At 40.6% G+C, this 21,139-nt stretch overlaps 1 long non-coding RNA gene across 2 annotated transcripts in view; it reads right to left on the bottom strand.

Moving 5' to 3' along the window:
• Positions 1–21,139, bottom strand: part of LOC102455721 (uncharacterized) — a 116,962-nt gene that overhangs the window by 74,964 nt on the left and 20,859 nt on the right. The window contains exon 2 of one of the 2 annotated variants that reach the window (XR_012903837.2): positions 1,069–1,159. The exons of the other annotated variant lie outside the window; for it this stretch is intronic. This is a non-coding gene — a long non-coding RNA (uncharacterized LOC102455721). The remainder of the gene's footprint in view (positions 1–1,068; positions 1,160–21,139) is intronic. 2 annotated transcript variants of the gene reach the window in all.

Below are 21,139 nucleotides of genomic sequence, written 5' to 3'. Positions count from 1 at the left end.
ACCAGATGGTTTAAAAAAAATACCGGACACACTTGATCTCAGATGGGGGTGGAGCGGGGCTGGCCAGGTGGAGGGAGACCAGCTGCCAGGAAGCAGGGGTAGCTGGGAGGAACAGGGCTGGGTGGAGGAGATCCTGGGGGAGGAGGAGGGAGAGAACCAGTCACCAAGAAGCAGGGCTGTCCGGGAGAGGGTTGGGGAGAGCAGGGCACCTGGCAACCCTATGCAGCACAACTGCACTGATGGACCAGCAGAGGGAGTGACCAACCCTGCATGCTGCAGTTTTAGCTGACCATCAGCCTTGCACACTCACCCCCACTGTCAGCCATTGGACCCCACTCCCACTCATCTCTGGTGGCTAGCGAGCAAGGATCCGGTTTGCAGTAGGACCCACCAGTGCTGATGGGAGGGGACAATAAATAAGAATTTTCACATTTTTAAAAAGTAGACACACCCGCTGGGGGAGAGACACTTAAATACAAGATTGTCCCATTGCAAACAGGACAGCAGGTCACCCTACTTCTATATAGAGTTTGATTTGATGAACATGCTTCAAAATGTTATGTTCATTAAAACATAAAGAGGCAGAATAATAAAGAGGCAGATCACATCATTTAAACAGCAATAAAAAAACCTAAGAACGCCTCCTAATCTTTATTATTCTTGTTTTGCCATCAGCTACTGAGCCAGATTCTGAGCCCTATTACACTTATTTGAACATTGTGTGCAGAAAGGAACTTTATACTTGTTCTGAAGGAGCGAGTGAGGATTCTCTCACCATAGGAGAATGGTCAGCTGCCCTAACACAAGCATGGATTTCTGAACTAGATCCCCTCATTCTCCCCTCCCCATCATACAGGAAGCATCATGAATATGAGTGCTAGCAATCTAGACAGAAGTTTAGCAATCCTCACCAGTGTAATTGCACCTGAGAGACAGGAAATAGTTTATCTTAATTACAGGATATTCAGGCTATTACGTTAAGTTAAACATTATTGATGTAAGGTTAATACCTTTGAGGTAGTGTATTCAAATGCAATTGTGTATGTGTAATTGTAAAATTGTACATACCTTCTCTAGTAGAGGTGGTGATGTTAATGTAAATTCTTCAGTTATCAGTCCTTCAAAGCCATGCCTTGGAGAGGTACTCATCCAGTTCAAACTGAATTATACAGGGACCAACAATCAAAAGAAAGGAGATGTGAATAAAATCTGGATGTAAACTAGCTCAGGGCTTTCTTCCTATTCCAGCGAATCAACAGGACATCTAGTCCATGGAGAGCCCGAGTATTGGGGGACAGTTGAAAGGACGGACAAGCTATGTAAGACAGGATGCTTATTCTGAGCTGAAGCTATGAAAAACTTAGCCACAAGAAATTGCTTTTGGTGAAGTGATTGAAGGACAATTTGTTAGAATCCATGATAAACTTATTAGCACATGTGGAGGTTCTTCCATTGTTTAATATATTTTCACTGTAATGTCTTTTATCTTAAGATTAAAATATGATTTTGAGTGTAAGTCCTTTGTGGTACCTTATAACTCTGGCATTAAAGAACTTAATTCTGAACAGAAAGCAAGCAATTTCTTCTGGAACAGTCTCTCCCCACTGGTGTTAGTGGTGTGAGCAGGGAGCAAGGAACTGTTCAGCGTGGCAATATGCCAAATCAAAAGGGAGAACACACATCTCCATCCAGGAGAGATAACAGCTAGATCAGTTTCTCTCAACCAGGGTTCCATGGAACCCTGGGGTTCTGCAGACCATTGTCAGGGGTTCCAGGAGAAATCGTGCAATAAATAATTTTTCTCTTACAAGATAAGCTGACATACATATATAACAGCTCTTTACAAATAAATTTTCTTCACAATTTAGCAGTAATGGAACTGCACACCCCGCTGTCAACTTTCTGGGCAAGCAAATGTTTTCATAGATAGGGGTTCCTCGGGATATGAAAAATTATTTTAGGGGTTCCTCCATAGGAAAGGTTTGGAATCATTGAGCTAGATAGAGAGCTTGATGCCCGAGATATGGGGAGAGGAAGGGGAACCTCACCAGACCACTAAGAAATACAATACAGATGCCCTGAGCTAGGACAGCACTGAGGGAATCAATACAAGTTAGAAGGGGATATAGCAGCTTGGGCAGTGCTAACTTTTAACAGGAGGCTAGTATCATGGAAGGAAGAAAGGTTCCTTAGAGCCATTTGCAGCTCCCTAAGTAATGCTGAGTTCATCCACTGTATTCTGGTAGTTTGATATGACACCGTAAAGTATATTCCACATGTCCTCAGTGCATTTATTAGTTTTATCTCCTCCTTTTCCAGCAAAGAGTAGCAAAATTATATTAGTGCATTGACAGATATTGGTTATTCCTTGAAGACTATATTTATCAAATGGAAATCTTGTACTTCAATTTACTTTAATTTATTGGCAGCAGTATCTATTCTTAAAGTTTAATTAAATAAATTATGTCCCCATCTTTCTAGTAATCAAAATAGATTCAATACTCAAGGCACTTTCTTTATATAAACCAATATTTATTGAAAGAAGTCCCTGAAGAAAGAAGTCAGTCACCTACGAAAAAAGTTAAAACTTTAACAATCATCAGGGTTACATTTAATATGAAAACAACAACAAGTAGTTCTGTGGGCACCTTGACCATAACCTACTTCTTCAGATGAGCTCGAAGAAGGGTTTTGCCATGTAGCCCTGGAAATTTGTAACTAATATGTCAGTTACAATGAATATATGTTATAGCAAAAGGTTTGGATTAAAAACTTAAATACAAGATGTAGGCCTCAAATAGCCCAGGCAGCTTTGTTAACTTAGCTCCAGCTCTAACCTTCACACTTATTGCATGCCCAAATGGTCAGAGGAGGAGCCAAGAAGTCAGTTCGGCACCAAACGGCACTAAACACCTTGAAGATGGAAGATTGGAGTGGGGCAGATTGACAGATCCTGAAGCTAGCAGCAAGCACCCCTTGAAAGGGAAACAATAACTTTCACCAGAAAGACAACACCCCCAAGGGTCGTCAACATACACATATCAAAGGACTGAGAGAACAACTTCCTCTTGATAAGAAGATTGACTGATGCTAAGTGATTAAGACCTGACAAGGCAAAATACATAGACTTGCATGGAAGGAAAATCCTATAAAGGATGCGGTGTCTTGTATGATTCTTCAGGTTCCTGTCCTGTCAAGTGGAGCAGTAATCCAGACAGACAAGGACCCGGCTCCTTCCACACACCTGACCTATCTGGACACTAGGTCAGGCCGACCAACAGACTGGTAAATACTCTATCAGCAGGGCTTGTGTGTGTGTGTAAATGGATATGCTACTTTGTTATATTGTCAATAAATGCAGCGTGTTGCCGTATCCACCTGAAAAAGATCCTGTGTGCTTTTTAAGCATAACATTTATAAAATATATATACACAATTTTTATCTGTATGTGTTAGTCTCTGGAGGTATGTCTACACAAGAGGGCTAAAATCAAATTAAGCTACGCAACTTGAGCTATGTCAATTGCATAGCTGAAGTTGAAATAGCACCAAAAGCCTTAAACTGTCTATACAGTAGGAAATCGAAAGAAGAGCCCTCTTCATTTGACTTCCCTTACTCCTCATGAGGTGAGGGTTACAGGAGTCCGAGTAAGCCCTCCAACTTGATATCATTTTGAAATAATTACTTCTACAGGTTGTACCTCTCTCGTCTAGCACCCTTGAGACTTGACCAGTCCTGAACAAGGGGGTTTGCCAACATGGCCCATGCTCCCTGCTGCTCCTTCACCCTGCTCCACAGGGCTCCCAGTTGAGTTGCTGGCCCCCACTGCCCCACCTCCCTGTACCTGGGCTCTGCGGTCCAGGAACATCTGTGATCCAACACTGGACCACAGAGTCCCAGTTAAGGAGATACAACCTGTAGTGTAGACACACACTATGTTATTTCATATCAGTTATTCAGAAATAATGCTGTTTTGTAGATGTTATAGGACTATTCATTGTTTTTAAAGTTACAGACTAACGTGGCTACCCCTCGGATACTCAATATTTTAGTCAACCTATAAATCTTTCAAAATGAATAGTGATTACTTACAGCTAATTGCTTTTTTTAACAGTGTCTCAGACTTTTTGCCTTCCCTTTGTCCTCCTGACATCATTCCCAGACTTAGTGTTCTAGTCTGAGGCATGACGGGAAAAATCCAGAACTGCGTTAATTTACAATACAAGATCCTTTTACTATGTTTAATACTTTACTCAGCGCAACAGACACAATGAAACTATAGGGCTACGTCTACACTGGCCCCTTTTCCGGAAGGGGCATGTAAATTTCAGCAGTCGTCGTAGGGAAATCCGCGGGGGATTTAAATATCCCCCGCGGCATTTAAATAAAAATGTCCGCCGCTTTTTTCCGGCTTTTAAAAAAGCCGGAAAAGAGCGTCTAGACTAGCCCCGATCCTCCGGAAAAAGTGCCCTTTTCCGGAGGCTCTTATTCCTACTTCAAAGTAGGAATAAGAGCCTCCGGAAAAGGGCACTTTTTCCGGAGGATCGGGGCCAGTCTAGACGCTCTTTTCCGGCTTTTATAAAAGCCGGAAAAAAGCAGCGGACATTTTTATTTAAATGCCGCGGGGGATATTTAAATCCCCCGCGGATTTCCCTACGACGACTGCTGAAATTTACATGCCCCTTCCGGAAAAGTGGCCAGTGTAGACGTAGCCTAGGAGAAAAATGAATTTGTTCCTGACTTGTGTATCCTCAGCAGACATAACTAATTTGAATTTCAGGGGCCAGCTCTCTCATCAGAAATAGAACTGCACAGTTGCGTCCAAATGCTAATCTGAAGATAACAAGCTTGATTCTCTTTTCAGCAGTGTCAATTAGGATAACTCAAATGAATGAAGTGGATGTACGATTATGTAAACCTAGTGTGCAGTCAGAAACAAACTCAGTGACTTTGCATAGGTGAACAAAAGGCCAGATTTGGTTGGCTGCCCATGGTGGAGTCTCTCGATAAGGTCTTATGTTTCCGTAAAGCCAGGGCAGATGACAAAGGAAGGGACCACAGCTTGTGGGGGTAGTGCTTTTTCTTTTAGCAAATCAGAGATTTTTGTTCCATCATGTTCACAACATAAAAGCAGGCACAGTAAAGCAAGTGTATATCATCATGTACTATCTTTCTACCAGATGATAGCCAAGGGTTATCTTCCACCACCAATATAATAAGCAGATCCACAGATACAGTTCCTGACATCTGAGAACTGGTCTGCAAAGATCAAATTGAAAGCTTCTAAATTTAACTATCTTTAAAAAAAAATCTACAAGTATACATGTTCAGGGCACTAGTGATCTAGATATCTTGCCTGACATTTTCAAGTTTACTTGCTCAAAGTTATTCACATGAATATAAGTAGCCTGAGTTTCAGAGGCACTGAACACTCACAGATCCCATTGATTAGTCCTCCCACTCACCACCAATAACATGTCTTATGTATGGGGGGGGGGGGGAGAGGGGGGAAGAGTATACTTAAAAGGCATCTAAGAAGTCACATTGTGCTGTGATGTAGTTTCTGTAAATTCACTGTGCCATCTCCCACCCCATACAGCTCTAACAGCTTGGTGGCTGCCATTGGTCACTATGTCCAAGTGAGATTTAATATTTGTAGATTCATATAGGATTCCCCCCCCCCCCCCATAGGGTTCAAAAAGTCTCATTCCAACTTAACAAAATCTCTCTTAAGCCTGGTAGCATTCAGATCACTTTTAATGTCCATTACAGGTTGGACTCTCCCTGATCCAGCACCATCAGGACCAGATCCATCCCAGATGAAGAATTTTGCACCAACCAGAGGTGGTCATTTTTGGCCCTCCTACGGCCAGCCCCCAACAGCTCCTTACCTCCTGCTAGCCCTACTGCCCCGCCAACGCTGCTTAGCAGCCATCACTGCCCTAACTCCAGAACCTGTAGGGCACTTGCACATGCTACACTAGGGTTCCAAGTCCCACCAGACAGCCACGCATGCTAGGCAGACCTGCTGCCACACGTTGAACAGCCCCACCATCCTCACTGGCCCCGTAGGGATCCTTGCCGCTGGCCCTCCACCAGGACTCTCTGGTCCTGAAACATCTGTGCCAGACCATAGTTGTTGCAGGACTAGAAAGTCCCAGTTAAGAGAGTTTCGACCTGTTCCTACATTTGATGGTATTTTGCAAATACAGTGGCTCATTTCTGCATAATGCTTCTCAGAAGAACTGCAAATATGTATTTCACTTAAATAAAATAAATAAATACCAGGCTTTGAAGATTTTGTTCAAACACTATTTTGTCATTTATTGCAAGCAAACTAAAAACAAAACAGTATTTCTTTTCATCAGCTATTGCCTATGCATCATAAAATACTTCAGTGATACATAAGCTAAGTAGTATTATTTTAGCTTCCCCTGAATACTTTGTGCTTCCCATTAGTGCAATCTAAGTTTATGGACCATGACAAAGATTTTTTTTAAAAAAGTATTAATATAAAATTCATAATGTAGTCCCCAATTCATACCATAATCTCCGTTGATATAAAATGCCATGTAACCAGGATTCTACAATTATTTCCTAACCATGTCTAGCTCACATCAAACACTGAATAGATTGTGGGGACACTGACAAGATTAAAGGTTACAAATGCCAAAAGCATGCTAGAGAGCCAACTCTCCCAATCCAAGGTGAAAAGTCAGTCAGTATGGGCTGGTATGGGCTACCAGTATGAAAGCTATTTATTGCTAGTAAATACACCATACCTTTCAGGGGACCAGGATTTGGAGGAAGGAGAGAAGCAGTATAGCAGCCAGCAGAGCTGCTGGTGTTCTACTCCTTCCCCCATGTGCTGCTGCCCCTCCCAGTGCAGAAAGGAGCCAAACCCCCAACCCTGTTGTCTGGCAGGACTGCCGCGGTACAGAGACAGAGGAGACGCAGCTCTTTGGATATATAAGGGGTGGAACTAGGGTAGGGGTTCTGCTGATTTCCCTGTTGTAAGTGTAGCAGGGAAAGGAGCAGAAGACTGGCAGCTGGTATATTGCCCCAACCCTCCCCTCTCCCAAGGTAAAATAGTATAGGGAGGGGGAGAAAAGCATGGAGGACCAGAGCTGAGAAGTGGAGTGTAGTCACATGGAAGGTCATGTGCCTCTGCCTTCTTCCTTCCACTGAACCAGGAAGAAATTAATTTTACTTTTCACCACTGCCCCTCATTTAGGAATTCCCACTGTGGATCAGACCCAAAATATAATCCTGTATTCTGACCCTGACAGTGACCAGTACCATATACTTCAGAGAAAGGTGCACTAGCACTAAGCAGGGAGAATCTCTCCTCCTCACTTGTGTCTCATCTTTCCTTAATCTTCAGTTTTGGTGTCTATTTCCACAGCTCAATTCTTTGTTTTGAGTTTTCACACTTTTCATTTAAATAAACGTCTGATTCATGTTATGAAATGGAAACAATCAACTGCTGATCCACCTTCTCTTAAATTATTCATTGTTCTGTATACTTATATGATAGACTCTCTCATTAATCTCCTTTCCATGATAAATCTTTGTCATCTGACTTTTTCCCTGACCCTTGTTCATTCTCACCCCCCTTTTCTGAACATCCTTTATCTCTGCAATATCCATTTGGAGACAGGGTGACCAGCACTACACACAATATGGCAGTTTAGTCTGCCCCAATTTATATGAGATATATATATTTCACCATCCCATTCCTTGTGCATATTAACCACTTATATTTTAAGAACTACAAATATCCCTGTCTGAAGGTGATGCACCTAATTTCTATGTCTGTAAGGTCTATGAATCATTTTGATTTTTTTTCTCCAATGTTCATTACTTTGCCTTTGTCAACACTGGATTTTATTTGCCATTATGTTGCCCGTTCACTTCTCATTTTGGTCTCTGATATTTATCAGTCTTCTGGTTTTGACTAAAAGAACTTCATACCACCTGCAGCTTCCTCTATTTCGCTGTTCTATCCCCTTTTCAGATTATTAAACATGGGATCTGGTATGGAACCTCCAAGCACCTCACTGTTAACCTTTTGCTAGGGTAAAATTTGACTGCTTAATCTTACCATTTTCAGTCTCCTGACCAGTTTTTGATCCATGACAATACTTTCTTACCCCATGACCACGCTACTTCTTTAGTAGCAATCTTATACAGAATCTTGTCCTAAGTCTTTCTAAATGAATTCTATCATCTGGTTCTCCTTTGTACTCTATTTGAAAAGTCCAAAGAATTCTGAAACACTCTTTTACTGAAATTATGCTGGTTAGCTCCTATCATATCATGATTTTACAATTGTTCTATTCTGTTTTTTCCAATTTAAATTTTGCCAGTTGCAGAAAAGCCACCTTAGTCAGCTCAGCTCCTTCACAACTCTTAGTAATATGACATTTACGCTGGATTTCTAATTCATTTTAAATAATCAAATTACTCCAACACCCCATCAACTGAGAATACCTCACTTTTATAATCAGAAGAAAGGGCCAGGGTAGGTCTTCTCTAGTCAATTTTTAGATTGATATATTCTGTGGAAACTTTTAGGTGCAACACCCTTCCTGTACTGCTATGGCTTAATTAGTCTTTTCTACATAGTTTTAACCAGTTATTACTATATCCCATTGATTTGTTAGTTTTGATGTTTCCAATGATGCCACTGAAGTCCTCTGAATTACATGGCATTCTAAATCACCTGGGTTGTTTTTTTCCTTTTAGACCTTTTGTATTTGTATTCTTGATTAAGTTAATTTGACTATTGATATTACATAATTTAAACCCATATTCTTAACCTGGCCTGTTCCATTTCAGTTTTGGTTTGTTTTCTACTCTGTACTAGATATAGCTATAATTGTATTTCTTGTATCTGCCGTGTGTGTGTGTGTGTGTCAATATCGCTTGCTGTTGTGGTTTGAACTGTAGAAATAATTAATCATTAGGCCAGAGCAACTGAACAACTGTCTAGTTCAGTCGTTAGGATACTCACCTGGAGGTGGAAAAAACCCAAAACACATTCATGTCCCTGTTTCAATGACACAACAGAACAACTTCAACAGGAAAGAGTGAGCTACATCAGAGGATCTCATAGCACAGTAGCAAAGGTACTGTACTACCACTTGAGACAGAATCAGATACCTATTTAAATTCAGCTAAGAGGTTAATTAAATCTAGATCTCCCATATAGCAGGGGAGTGCCCTAACTACTGGGTTAAAGCTCGTAAGGGGGTTCTGGGCATGATCACAACCACTACCACCTTTTATCCCATTATGTAAATCTTGTCCTTTAAACACACCCAGAAATAAAACAAAAGACCCGTTACCCTGTATTTGCTCAGCTCTACCAATGAGACCCTGCCCAATAGCCTTTTAAAAAGAAATTCAAACGTAGCTTTCAAGAGGTCTGCATTTCTCTGTATCATTGCTCTCTTTAGGTACAGGTTTTAGAGATTTTTCCAGACTGCAATAGTTGAATTTAGAGCCTAATTTCCCCCAGTACCCAGCTCCAACTCAGTACTAACTTAGCTGTTCGGATTCAGTCTGTTGCCTTATCAATTTATCTGGGCTCTTTCCTCACTCAAGAAGGACCTCTTGCTGACTTAAATGTGAGAGTTGATATATGGAACTGAATGCAAAGGCATTAATTATATCCTTCCACCCTTTTAATCATTAGTAAATTCATCTCTTGAAGTCTGACCCCAAAGAACCTCATACAATTCCTAGCTGAAAGAGCACATGTAAATATATGAAAGTTCTTTAAAATTAAAACCAACTTTACAATTGGAGTATGAGTGCTTTGAGTGTTATTAATTAACTGCTCCTATAATAGTTGTGACAGAGCAATTAGTTGTTCTTTCTAAACCAAGCGGTATCTTCTCCCTCCAACCCCCAAATAAAGTCATCTTGAGTGTAAACAAAAGGAAAAAAATTACCTGAACAGAGCCACAACAGTTATAGGAGGAGTTAAACAGCAAGACTTTTTCCACTCCACCCAAACTTCTGTGTGATCACTCCTATTGCTTCTCCACAATTTCTTAACAGAAGAATCTCTTATCTGATTTTAATCTTAAGGAATACTGAACTCTCCTAAAACCCCACTCTGTATAACTTACTGTCCCTAGCTTTGAAAGGGTCATATCTATACCAATGTGTCTCAAAATAGGACTGCAGACCTACTCATACAAATAGGATTCTAAGACAAGTGAAGTAGCCTGGCTTTCCCCCAACTCAGAATGGCAAATAAAACTTGCACACACAAAATGGCTTTATCAAAAAAGGGCATTTGAGCCCTGTTCACCAAGGGCTTAATCTAAATCCAATTTACTAGAAATCTTCCCATTGTCCTCTCAGATTTAGAGCTTGCATTTATGGGGAAGTTAGAGAGACTAATCTAGCTCCCCATGTGGACACCGCTACTTTTCACTAAGTCCTGATTAGGGTTGCCAGATGCTTTAACCAAAGATACTGACACACCCACCCCCCCCCCCCCCCAAAAAACAGGACAATATTCTCTTAAGGAAAAAAGGGGGGAGACCAAAGTTGAACCAAAAAAATCCTGACAGCAGTTAATCAAAAAAAAAATAAAATTAATAAAATAAAAATCAGCATAGCCCCTTTAAAAAGATGCTTTTTTGAAAGCGGCCATTTTGTTTCTGTTCCAGCCACAAGGTAAGCCCCTGAGGAACCAGGTGAGTGAAGCATCCGGGGGGACCTGGTGGGGAAACTGGGGCTGGTCCTGGTTGTTGAGTATGTCATAGGTCTGCCAGGTGTCCGGTATTTTTGCCTCCGGGGGGGGGGGGGGGGGGAGAAGAGGGGGAAGAATCAGAAAGTACCTGTATTTTCTGAATTTTTTTTAAACCGGCTAGGAGGTGAAAATACTGGACTGTCCACGTCAGTACTGGACACCTGGCAACCCTAGGCCTGATCTATACTACATCAGAAATTCAAATTAAGACACAGGCAGTCCCTGGGTTACGTACAAGATAAGGACTGTAGGTTTGTTCTTAAGTTGAACCTGTATGTAAGACGGAAATGGCATCCAGATTGAGCCGCTGCTGAAACTGACCAGCGGCTGACTACAGGAAGCCTGAGGCAGAGCTGCTCTGCCCTGGGCTTCCTGGAATCAGCCGCTGATCAGTTTCAACAGGCTGAATCTGGACACCAGTTCGGACTTACATACAGATTCAACTTATGAACCCCAGGCATCCCCAAGTCAGCTGCTGCTGAAACTGATCAGCGGCTGATTCCAGGAAGCCCAGGGCAGAGCAACTCTGCCTCGGGCTTCCTGTAGTCAGCACTGATCAGTTTCAGCAGCGTCTGACTTGGGGATGCCTGGGGCAAAGCAGCTTGGGTGCTGCTGGGCTGCTCCAGTAGCACCCAGAGCAGCGCTGCAGGACCAACCACCAGCGCCCCAGCTGCTCTACCACAGGCCGGAGAAAAGCCTGGTCTGCTGGGGGGGGGGGGGGGACACTAGCTGCACCCCCCACCCCCAGCAGACCAGGGAGACACGGGCGGTGGACCGAGATGCACCGCGGTCCCACCACCCGGGTCCTCCGCAGCTTTGCTCCGCTCTTCCTGATCTGCTGGAGACCAGCAGACCACGGAGATGGGGAGCAAAGCCTCAGAGGACACCGGCAGCGGGACAGCCACGGTGTGTCTGGACTGTCCCACTGCTCGCGTGCTCTGCAGCTTTGCTCAGCATCTCCCTAGTCTGCTGGGGGGGGGGTTCCCCCCTCAGCAGACCAGGGAGATGCGGAGCAGCTTTTCTCATCCCAGAGGACGCGGGCGGCGGGACTGGGGCGCATCTGGGTGTCCCGCCACTCCCGTCTTACAGGGCAAAAAAAACCTGTTTGTAACAGCGGATCCGACATAAGTCGGATCCGCGTAACTCGGGAACTGCCTGTACTTAAATCCAGCTTTCTAAATTTCAAAGCTGGAGTCAATACATCTTTCATGGGTGCAACCCACTTCAGATGACTGGAATATTAGAATGTTTTTACATTTTTAAAGTACATTAATCTAATATGCGCAAAGGTACTCACAATCAAGAGATAGCACAAAGTAGCTACTCTGCACACAAATACTGAAGTTCTTTAATATTAAAACAATTGGATAGTGATATCTTTCTTATTTAACACCTCTTTAACAGTTGTGGCTCAGAGGAACCCTACATATTCCCCCTTCTCCCCCCATGTAGACAAACTATTTGGTATGGTCCTAGATGTTAGCTCAAGGATGTCCACTTAAGGCTTGTTTGATTAAATAAGCTCAGGACCTTTGGCTCACTGGATCCACTCTTTGTATTCACCACCCTTACTCACTTTTACATCTGGGCCTTCCACTACCATGTGCTTCAAACCCTGTGCCCATCTGTCACTATCCTTTACTTTATTTCCTTGTTCCTCATGAACAGATATATTATATTTACATGCATAAGGGGAAATCTATGCATCTCTTGAAACAACAAAATTGGCTTTAGAAGATTTTCATTATTTTCACAACGGTCCTTGTCCTCTACTTCCCTTCCCCACCCCATAGTGTGTCAAACACAAACTACATAGAGTAAATTTGATTAGCATTAACATAATTCATCACTTGTCAGCATGTGCCTTGAAAAGTGTAATTAAGTGTAAATAAACCTCATCAAGAAAAAACATTTACAAATCTGTTCTTTCAAAACCCATAGTGGGATGTTCATTATTATGAAGTCATCAGAATATCTACCGGTATTTTGCAAGCAATATTCAAGTAAATGGGTCCAGAATTTCCTTCCCTATCAGAGCAATTCCCAGAGTTTTGATCACTGTATTCTAACTTACTATCTTTTCGTAAGGTGACTTGAGCCAGCTATTTTCATCCGTTGGCAGATGCTGAAACAGACTTTGGGGCTAAAAGTAAAGAGTTATTCTACAAATCTAATTCAATTGATGTCAGCTGAGAATGACACTGAGGTTCTAGCAGAAATTTAATACAGGTGGGGAGGATGTAGAAAAAATGGAGTGGTAAAATGGGACAACAAATAAGCCTCCATTCAGTCACTAATTTTCATACAGGGAGACAAACCCCGTTACTTCAATAGGGATCCAGCCACAGAGTTTTATTTCTAAGTGGGCCTTTGCAAGCCCTCTACAGTAAAACCTCAGTTTATGAACTGACCAGTCAACCACAAACCTCAATCAGGTAGCAGCAGCAACCACCACCACGAATACATTACAGTACTATGTCAAGCAGAAACTAATGGAAAAAAGGAAATCAGCATTTGTCTTTTGCATGGTAAAGTTTCCAAACTCTTATCAAATTAATGTTCATTTTTGAAAGAACTAACACATTTTGTTCAGTTATAAGCATCCTGAACTCCTAAAGTGTTCATAACTGAGGTTATACTGTAGTTCATGTGAACTGTCAAAGATGAATCATCTGTTTGTTGGTACACACAGTGTTATCTTATTCATTCAAATTATCTAGTAAATTTCAAGAAGTGTTTGACATCGCTCTAACTTGCTAACAAACATAATTTGCTGAAAATATTAAGTAGTGAAGCTCGATATGCTAAATCAATATAATATCAGTATGTAGCTAACAATGCATGTAATTTTTACCTTCATTAGAAAGAAAAGTAACTGTGGCTAAAATGCAATTTAATTACTAAAGCATGTCAAAATAAGGTGCCAGTAAAGCATGTATTTAATTCTCTACAAAGTATACAATTACATAGTACTGTTACCCACCAGCTCTGTGATTCTTGGGGAACCAGAACATGGTCGCCTGTCAGCCTTGTGCTCTTGGGGAGTCATTCATGGAAAACCATCCCCCTCCCTCAGGCCTCTGCTAGAATCAAAGACAAAGCAAAGAAAAGGCCAGGGAAGACACACCTAAACTGCTTCAGACAAGGGTGATACAATTAAGGAAACACCCCAGCCTCATTTACATTAAAGATGGAACAGAGGGACATCTCATTAGCATACAGAATGGAGAGCAGCTCTTCCAAGGCAGGAACCGCAGTGAACTATGGGACACCGAAAGCAGAGAAGCACTGCCTGATGGGAAATCTCTACTCCAGATGCTAATGAACCTAGGCCTGCTCACATCCAAATTAGTCATTATCAGACCAATTCTAGTAACGATCCTATTGACATCTAAAATATCGAAACTGCCTAGTTGCATTGTGAGCTCGTTCAAGGAACATCACCCATAACCAGGGGTGATCAGTCTCTAGTGTCTCTCCTCTTTCTCTTTGAACTATCCCTATAAAAACTCCTCTCCTTCCCCAAGAAAACTGTTCTGATACCTGGACTTAAACTGCATCAGTTCCATTGAGACTTCTTCATCTCCTGTCTGATCGTGCTGGGGGCTCTGTCCTGCTTTTCTCCTGCCCTCTGGACCCCCAGCTACCATCATCATCTGGGAACCCCGATCAGTGCAAGCTCTGTGGAGTGGTGAGGTCTCTCTCTTTCTCTCTCTCTCTCTCTCGACTATCTCTCTCAACTCTCTCTCTAAGCATAGCCTCCTGACCCTGCCCTGTGTAAACTGTTATATGGTTACCTAACATTTGTAATCAGCTTCAATTTAGATTTAATATTGTAATTGTTAGATTTAATATTGTAACGGTTTGATATCTATTCACTACTCAGAAATAAATCACTTTTATTGTTAAACTGGTTGCTTCTCTCTCTTTCTTTCTCTTTTGATCACTCTTCCTTAAGGGGTGTTGTTTTGGCTTCCCCATTCGCTCTGCAACAACGCTTCTTGTACCCAAGCAAAAGATCCCTGTAGTGCCCAAAATCCTGTGGGGATTGCTCATCGTGTGGTTTACCTGTGAATGACTGTGGTGTGAAAGTGGGGATAGGGGGTGCTGAACCTGGGGGCTTATGAGGATGGCAGCTTAAAGTGCTGTTTAATCCAGCCCACTGAGTCCAAAGGCACATGAGGGTGCAGTGTGGCATTGCTGTGAAACCTAGCCAGCTGAGTCCAGGGACATATGAGGGGGTCAGCTTGTGAGTGCTGAGTACCCAGTCCTCTCAGACATGCTCTGATTAGTGGGTGTGAGTGTCTGTGTGTGTTGCTAAGGTGGGAAGAACCCCATCCTGAGGAACCTAGTTCCTGCAGGAGAGCTCCAGTGGGAGGGGGAATTGGCAGCAGGGAGAATTCAGCTCCATATGAGAGCCCAAGTAAGCACCAACAGCACACTGATAGAACCGTTAACCTTCCCTCAGTCCCATAAGGGTAACCCTGATAAATGAGCATACCCCAGAGTATTGGGCAAATCTGGTAACAGTACTAATGTTAAAAACTACACTTTGATCAGTATACTATGGGTATGTCTACACTATGGGACAAAGTGAAATTAAGATATGCAACTTCAGCTACATTGTGTTGCTGAAGTTGAAGTAGCTTAACTTGACTTTTGGCGCTGCCCACACTGCAGGAAGAATATACTTCCTTCGACTTCCCTTACTCTTTGTGGAACAGGACTACCAGCATTGACTGGAGTGCGCCCTCTAAGTTCAAATTAGCTGTATTAACTAGACGCACTCATTCAAATTCTGGAAGATGAACAGTGGCAACTTCGATCTTCTCAGTAGTGTAGACATACTTTGTCTCTTGTTCTGTTAATTGTATAAAATCTCCGCCAGCAAAATACATCAATTCAGAAAGTGACAGTCCATTCCTGTGAAACATTTTTATAAATTGAAATGTGATCTCACTCATATGTAGTGCAATCTACAGTACATAACATGGATCCCAATACTGAAAAATCCTTGAGTTTAGGAACCATGGGTTCAGCAAAGAGCACAGAGTAAGGCTTTAAATCATGACCATATGTAACATTATTCCAAAGAATGAACTATGTGCAAAGTACATTATGGCAACAAATTGATCTCCCCTACTATAGTACAGAATTTCCAGAGGGGATGGATAGGAGCTAGGGGAGAAATGTTGTGGATACTTTAACCAAACACAAATTTGCCTGTTAATGCGTACCTGGCATTTTAAAAAGTGAGGCGGCAACAAGTGAGTGAAACATACTTTTCACCTTTAGCTTCCATTTCTTTTCTCTTTGGAGCAATGAATAAAATATATAGATAGAAGTGTTCATGAGGCATTCCCTAATACTAATACTTTTAAGTTAAAATTAATAGGAAACTGTCATATATGCTTAGCAGCTCAGCAGCTCTTTAAAATTAATTCTATATCAAAAGCACAGACAGCTATGTTTAAGAGGAAGTAGCCTAACCACAGACTACATGAATTGTCTTTTTGCTCTTAAGGAGTGTATTAGGAAACATGATAATTTAGGATAAGCAGTAAAATTTGTACGAGTAAAAATCCTCATCCGAGTCTCTAGCTCTTCAACAACACACCAAAATTGGTGTAAGCAGAAAAAATTCCTTGCATCTACTTACAAGATCCTCAGCTAATTTGCTAGCCCTTAAGAGAAAAAAATTTGCATCTCAAATTAACCACAGAACTGAATAGACAATGAGCGATCAGGCCATAAATACCCTGCAGTAATGACAACAGGTACCTCATCATCTACAACTCATTCTGGAAACTGAACTCATGTGCTGCTCTCTGAGAAGAGGCAGGAGGTCCATACCGAGGCAGGCTTAACAGCATTCGTTGTCCTCTACCTGGCCAGTAGAGAGATGCTGCTACACCTGATGGAGTGAGTCAAAAAACTTAAAGTAAAAAAAAAAAAAAAAAAAACACACACACACACACACACTAAGAAAAACAAAATAATCTTGATAAGCTACAAGATCAAGGATCCTCATAGTTGCAGTTTTTTTAAAAAAATCTAGAAGTAAAAAACCAGATAACGAGTTGCTGACATCACTAAGTATCCTTGTAATCACGCTAGCAGAAACAATTTGCTTTTTGTATTTTTCTTTTGTATTCATTCTTTTAGTTCTTAGCTGTTATCTTTTAACTTTGTTATTCACTAAGTGGCAACATCAATAAAGTTATGCTCGTTAATTAAAAAAATTGGTACTTTATCTAAATTTATTGACTACTTCCCAGGTAAGCAAGGGGGCAGACCCGAGTTCTGCGCAGTCCTAGCGAGCCCAAGGGAAGGGGGCGGTTTGCTTAATCGTGACCACTCACTGCAGAAACTATTTAATGGCACAGTCTCATGATGAACCCAATTCTTTATGCTTTTCTAAAAACTGTATGTAATAGGTATATTCCTACATCTCTTTCAGTTAGTCTCATTCCCATGTGTTTCCCACAAATTAGGTTAAACTCAAGTCCTATTCCATTTTGGTAGATAGATTACATTACATTCCAGTTACAAAAGACATGCTCCTGTGTATTATAAACTGGCTATGATCCCATGGAAAGTTTATCCAATTTAGTCAATCCAGCAGAATAGGACAGGCCAATTTAAAACACTCTCGGAATTAGTTCAGCACAAGAAAAACAGTATTCACAATGCAGATTAGCAGGTTGTATCAGAGCACGACTGTCCTTGGCCATGACCGATGAATATCCTTTTCCCCAGTATTTCCAGGCCACAGTAGTCAACCTGTATCACTCAATTTAAGACTATTCTGGGCAGCTGAAAGACTTCGGGTGAAACAGGGATTGTCATGCAAGGTATCTACAACTACTGGCATAGCCATGGCTAAATCAATATTTGTGCTTTTTTAAACAGCTCAGTTTATAGAATTAGTTTACTGGCTTCTGGCAGGTCATCACAGACTAGCCATTTCTCAGCCATGTTATTTACTTCAAATGCCTTTCAATAAGGCTGAAACACCTTCTCTCTGCAATAAGAGAATCATGACTCATTGAGAAATAAACATCTACCCAGAAGGTTCCTTAAAAAACCCAATGCACCCCAAAATCAGTGTATGAGAAACTCATTCTTGGCTCTCCTCCAGCACCAATGTTTCAGCCTCCATTCCCAACCATTATCCTCACTCTCCTCAGTTTCTCCTGCAGTTAACCACTACCATCTGTCTTCCACACCCCATTAATTTCTGAATATTAAACTTCCCCTCCCAGTTAGCCAATATTTTTCTTCTCAAATAATTTGCTTTTTCACTTTTTTTCAAGTGGAGATGATTAGACACCACCAAGCGATCCTTCATTCCCCTGTTCGAGTTTTATCCACAGATTGACACAAAGGAGAAAGTTTGAATGTTAGCTAAACTAGAGATCATGTTGTATATGTTCTGGAACTTCTGGCTAGAAGAAACAATTCTTATGGAATCCACCTTAGTTCAGGTGTACATACTATCTTTTTGATCTGGGCTAAAATATAACACTGAAAGGACATATCGTTATCCAATTTCTCTCTGTAGAAAATTAGAGGTTTAAAACTTCAACCACATTTTAGGTGTAGAAAACTTCTGACTTAATTATTTCTTGCGGGCAAAGGCAGATCATAAATTTCAAGCTACTTGTGAGAACTTCTGTCATCCTCAGTCACTTATTATTTATAGAAATGGTATCTTTTGGCTTAGAGGCTCTTTTGCAGTACCTAGTATGAAATGGCTGCATTGAGAGGGTAGACTGTAATGTGGATTACATCACTGTGAAGTTTCTCACTGCCCTTGAATAATGACCATTATCTCAATTAGCTCCAGGAAAAACAGTCACAAACCTTATTAAACCATCACAGACTGAATTTAGAAGTATTTTGGCAAACTTTCAGTCTCTGTAGAGTTTTGTCTGCCTGAATTTGAGTGATTTGCATATTGCTAATCATTACATTCAGCTCTGGAGTTTTCTTTGTAATTAGTTCTTTTAAGTGCATCAAAGCTTTAGTGAACATATATTCATTTGACAGTTTGCTAATTGCTTTTTATGTTGTCATCTTTATGGCAAAGCAGCTTTATGATCTTAAACCTCTGAAACATTTTAATATTTCCTAGAACGTGTATTAAAGTACTAAGAACTATGGTCAGATTAAACAAGTTGCACTCATTTGAAGATACATGAGGTCCTTTTGATGCATCAGTTTAGTTAGTATTAGACAATTTTAATCCTTCCTATGACTTTTGAAGCCTAGAAAAAGAAAAGCCTTTCATATTATTCAATCCACAGTAAATTGCATTGTGACAAGTGTCCGACAAATAGCCATGTTAGTCAATATCTGCAAAACTGGGAGTCCTGTGGCATCTTAAAAATTAATACATTTATTTGGGCATAGGCTTTCGTGGGCAAAGACCCACTTCATCAGATGAAGTAGGGATTTGCCCATGAAAGCTTGTTATGCCTAAATAAATGTGTTAATTTTTAAGATCTCAGGTCTCCTCGTTTGTTCTGTCAGCAAAGGATCTCACCTCATTTTTACTGTTTTGTTGCAGACATCCATTGGAAATTTATACCACAGATTAGTACATTTTATTGTCAAAGATTTCCCCAATATTCAGGAGACATTTTGGTAATCACATCTACTACTACTAAGACTGTCACCTCTATTCTTAGTGTTTGTTCTCAAATATTCATAGGTTGTTTCTCAAAGTTCAGCATATACACTGCTTACACTTACAAGTCTATTGCTCAAGAAACACCTCTTTGTGGTCAGAGTAACAGATTTTGAAAAGAGAATGAGAGTGATTTTCATGTTATTTTGGCTAGAATGAGTACAGACATCCTGTGAGAGAGAAATTGCAACTCACTGATCCTCAAAATTTGGACACAGTGGCAGATTTAATATAGTTAGTATTTTTGACAAACCAATCGCATTTGCCACAATCTCACCTGGCCATAGAAATGTATTTTTTTCCCCAATAAAAGCACATGAGGTTTTTCATTAATTTTGCTTTATGAAAGTAAAATAGTTGTGTAACTAGTACCCAGTTCAGCTTCCTTGCAAGTCAATGGAAAAACTAGGGAAAAGATGGCTGAGGTAATAGTTTTTATTGAGTTTACTTCATCTGAAGAAAGTCTCTGGATAAACTCAAAAGCTTGTCTCTCACCAGCAGAAGTGGATCCAACAACATCTGTTACTTCCACCAACTTGTGTCTCTAGCATCCTGAGACCAACATGGCTGAAACAACAAATATAAGCCATGGAGCAAGGACTGAGACCTTGCTGTGCAAACACACATCCAAACACCTAACTTTGCCCATTTAAAAACTTTTCAGATTTTATTGGCTTAGCCCAGTAGTGAACCTCAATATGCACCCGTATAGCATAGGTCATTAATGTCTGTTTTTGCTGTAGTGGGGATAAAAAGCAATTGTTCACTAATGCTTCCATTTTATTATCTCATTTCTGTTTCTCATTTACAAATGTACAAAATGAATTTAGCTGATGCATGAGCTGGTCTATTTAAAAAAGACCTAGTTACAACAGTTCTGTTTCTTTAACATTTATGCCACATATGAAATGTTGTTAGAGACAATGAGATCGTTAATAATTGGTTTTATATTCTGGACCTCTTCTTAATGACCGGATCACTAATACATAGATCCAATTACATCAATGAGACACCATCATGTGTCTTTTATTTTTGTGATGAATAATTTTGCAGTAATGACATCCATTTTTCAGTACCAATAGTCTACAAAAGGTGCTAGATTTTCAAAACACATACATGTACAACAGTATATTAAAGTGTAAGCTACATAAATTACTCTACAGTTTTCTTACAGCTGTTTCTAAGAGCCATTGTTCACTTTCACAACTGAAAAGACAGTAGCCTTTGAGTGAAGCTATGTAGTACGTGCATATTGACTAGTAGACATCTACAAATATTTCTCACGTGTCAAATTTCTTCACTATATAAATTTTTCATCTTTACATTGATGACCAAGTTACAGCTAGCATTGGCTAATTTTTTGCCTTCTGGTTAGCTCATTTCTTGTGTCAAAAAAACCAAAAAAGAAGCCACAAACCAGAAATTTAGATGCAACTATCAAAGTGCAAAAATGTTATTACCGAAGTAATATTATGCCTGAATGTTAATCACCACATGACCATGCTGAATTTCCATAAAGGAATTTAATTATCTGAGAAAATTTCCAACATTATCCACAACATACTCATAAGATGGCAAGGACAAAGACAGTTTTATGTATTTATAAATAAGAAAACCATTGTATTTGAATAAAAAAAATTACTCCGTTACATAAGCTATGCTAGAATAGTCTATGT

Source organism: Pelodiscus sinensis, chromosome 4 (genome assembly GCF_052426305.1).
Source record: "Pelodiscus sinensis isolate ZL-2025 chromosome 4, ASM5242630v1, whole genome shotgun sequence".
NCBI classification, from domain to species: Eukaryota; Metazoa; Chordata; order Testudines; family Trionychidae; genus Pelodiscus; species Pelodiscus sinensis.
Note: the sequence above shows the minus strand (reverse complement) of the source record. Positions and strands in the feature narration are given on the sequence as shown.